Below are 3,879 nucleotides of genomic sequence, written 5' to 3'. Positions count from 1 at the left end.
TATAGCCTGTCTGCCATGTGCTATGGAGTTCAATTAACTCCTCCGTCCATCATAATTTGATTATTTTCTATGTCGTATTATCTAGTTTTATTTTTTTCAGAGAAACATTTGAGGTACATTATGATGTTCATCAGATATCAGTAGATCGGCAGCTTCAGGCTAAAGTAGTAGTGCCTCACCATGTCTAACTTGCACACCATCATCTGGAAACTGCACACTTATGCTGCATATGTTTGAGCAGTATGATGCCCAGCGCTTTTATTTCATCAAGTTTTTGGTGTCCTTTTCTGAGCATTATATAACTGGAAGCTGCACATCCGTTTGGTTGTGTTAAGAATTGACGATTGTTTGGTTTGCACTGAGCAAACCAATTTATCTTTACTAAATGACGTTCCCATTTCTCCGGAAAATTAATAAAAATTGAGGTTTTTTAGGGTGTGTTGGATGTAAGAAGTATTAGGAAAGGAGTTTTTAAAATTCCCTAGAACTCAGTAAGATTTTTCTAAAAAATGAATTCTTTAACAACTCTTGATTTCTTCATCTTTATTTGTTGAGAAAAGGAAATCTATTATTATTAATCGCCTCTGTTACAAAGTGACCAAAAGAGAGATAAGCGGTCAGGGAAGGACCCTATCAAAGTAGTGCCACCGCCCATGGTTTACATTAAAAAATTATGGTTTACATTCAAAAAATTATAAGACGACAAGTGTTTACAATCATCAATGATAGAGGAGATCGTCCACGGAGGTGGGTGACTGTCTTTTAGAATGGTAATCAGGAGGAGAGAGTCCATCTCTTTACTTGCAGATGGGATGTGCAGTAGTGTCTGATGCAGAACCCACAAGCCTGTGACTTCAGCGGCGAGGGTGGATGAGTAGTGGCCGCAACGATCGGGGAACCCAGTACTGATTGCAACATAAAGCCGGCAGAACCGGGTTCGTTGGGACCCGAAAAAGAGCTGTTAGTATTGAGCTTGAGAAACTAGTATTGAGCTTGAGAAACTCCACGGGAGGAGACTTCTAATAGATGAGGTGAGGCGGATTAGATATTTCGCATATGGACAAGGGTTTTAAAGTACTCATACGCAAGTAAGGGTGTAAAAATTTAGCTGAGCGTGAGCAAGTTGGCTCCAACTCAAGCTCAAGTTGAAATTAATTTCGAGCCTACTAGTTTGGCTCATGCTTGACTCAACTCAATTCAGTCGAGCTAAATCGAGCATGAGCTTGTATTGAACCTATTATCAGGCGCTATTCAAGCGGAGCTAGATCAAGCCAAACCGAGATGGAGGTGGCGATTTGTTGAAGGAAGAGGAGGTGGCGATTTGTTGAAGGAAGAGGAGGCGGCGGCAAGTCGAAGGAGGAGGAGGAGGTGGCGGTGGTGGCTTGTCGAAGGGGAGGAGGTTGGAGGAATAGGAGGCCAATGAAAGAGGAGGATGTTTTGTGAAAGAGAGGATGGATGCTTGGCATGGGTACTCATGCGTTGCTTGAGTGGCCTACATGTTCTATGTATGCGATGGGTTTCCATGTAAATGTTGTGATAGGATGCATGAGGCCCACCCATGTGCATGTCACATTCATGGTGAAGCCATACATCTAGGTGAGTGCATAATGAAGACGGTTTGCACGTCCAATGGGGGTTGATGGTGGTCTATGACATGATGTGTTAAAGATTATACTCTTGGATCTTGGTGTACCTATCTAATAATACAAATATTTACATGTATCAGAAAAGAGAGGTGAATCTATGAGTATTGTATATATGTATATTACTCCCAAATAGGTATTAATAGCATAGCCCATGTGTAGGGGTGTAAAGGAACCTATCGAGCCTAGCCTCAGCTTCAATTGAGCAGAGCCTAAGCTAAGCTTGAGTTGCTAATTTATTTTTACACCCCTATACACAAGAGCTAGAGTTCTCTCCGACATCATATTGGGGAGTCGTTGATATAGTTAAACAAAACCTTATTATAGTGATTATAGATCTACCAAAGCAAAATATTGATTATGTTCAAGAATAAGATGCAATTGTGTGCAGGCAGCAAAGAGCTCATAAGGAGCTAGGAAGCATTAGCCTAGTTGGGATCTAGCAGCCCGATGGGCTAGAGACTAATGAGGGCATTCCACAAAGCCTTCGCAAAGAAGCAAGTAAAGAACAAGTGAGTAACGGATTCTTCTTTGAGGCCATAGATGGGACAATCCTTGACGGAACCAACTCCTAGCCCACTTAGCCAAAGTTTGTTGGAATTTTATTCCAATAGAATTTCCATAGGAAAAGCTTGATTTTAGAAGAGGGACACAGATCTTTCATAAGATTTTTTGACCTTTCCACTTCGACACATGTCAGATTCGAGGTTATTGGGATAACCATAGGCCGACTTAGCAGTGGCCAGGCCCACTAGGTTGGGGGCCTAGCAGCCCGATGAGCTAGGAAGCATTAGCCCAGTTGGGGTCTAGCAGCCCGATGGGCTAGAGACTATTAAGGGCATTCCACAAAGCCCTTGCAAAGGAGCAAGTAAAGAACAAGTGAGTAATGGATTCTTCCTTGAGGCCATAGATGGGACAATCCTTGACGGAACCAACTCCTAGCCCACTTAGCCAAAGTTTGTTGAAATTTTGTTCCAATAGAATTTCCATAGGAAAAGCTTGATTTTAGAAGAGGGACATAAATTTTTCACAAGATTTTTCGACATTTCCACTCCAACATATGTCAGACTCAAGGTTATTGGGATAACCATAGGTTGGGGGCGTGGATCCACTTATCAAAGCTAGCCCTAGGCGGAAGGTGGATATTGAGAATTTTATTAGAGAGGAGGGGCCCAAAGAGGTAATTAAACTTGCTCTCTTTCCACATTCTGTCTCTAATCAGGTAAGAGATTTTAGAAGAAGAAACCATGACCACATTGACATACATGGGCCACATGTTAAGGGGGGTGGTGGAGATCTAGAGGTTGGTGAGGATCTCGGAGGTCTGACCTTCACCGATAATTCTAAGATAGTAACCAATTTTCAAGTGAGCTTTTAATTGTACTTGTGAGTTTTAGGGGTGAATTTGCTCATACTTGGCTTTGACCAGACCCAAAAACTATTGGTATTATAGTACAGGGATAGGATCCTCTTTGTGATAAAGGAGATCTGGCCAAGTGTAGGTTTCTCACTGGAGCCCGATGTGGTTCTTAAACCTCACAATCTTAGCCCACCCAACAAGGTGCAAACCACAAAGGCTAACACCTTTGCCCCAAGATAAGGAATGGGTCGCTTTTCAACCAGAGGGAATTTTTTTTTTTTAATAATTTGGGGTGTTACAACTATCCCCAACAACAAGGAATTTCGCCCTCGAAATTACGCACCTGATTTAATTAGCCTGATCCCTCGTAATGATAATTTAGTATCATGTGAATTTTAGGATAACATAAAACTCGCCCTAGAGACCCTTGACTCATGTAATTGCCAACCATAAATGCGCTAATAAGATAATTAATTCTATTAGTTCGCTAATCTTACGTATGGCTTACTTGCGTGAATTAATAGGATTGACACCGCGTGAGGAGGATTTTGGGCTTCCGGAGGAGCCGGCTAGCTGACGAGTTTTACCATATTGTGGAGACCCCCCCAGGTGAGTAGAGTTATACAAATCTAGAATAACATAATTACAGTCATTATACATGTCATGACACTATAGGAAATGTCAGTATTAATGCATGCAGTTAGTACACATGTTATATCCTTGCATATGTGGTTATTGATAACTTGCTCATCATATCATTATGAAATATTAATGTAGCACAAACATTAGTGTGATAATGCTTTACATGTGCCCTATATGGTATACTATTGCATAGATGTATGATTGCTGTGAATATAGAATGTAATGATCATGATG

This window comes from Typha angustifolia, chromosome 12 (genome assembly GCF_048772165.1).
Source record: "Typha angustifolia cultivar Huaian chromosome 12, ASM4877216v1, whole genome shotgun sequence".
Classification (NCBI taxonomy): Eukaryota; Viridiplantae; Streptophyta; class Magnoliopsida; order Poales; family Typhaceae; genus Typha; species Typha angustifolia.
This window is presented reverse-complemented; position numbering follows the sequence as displayed.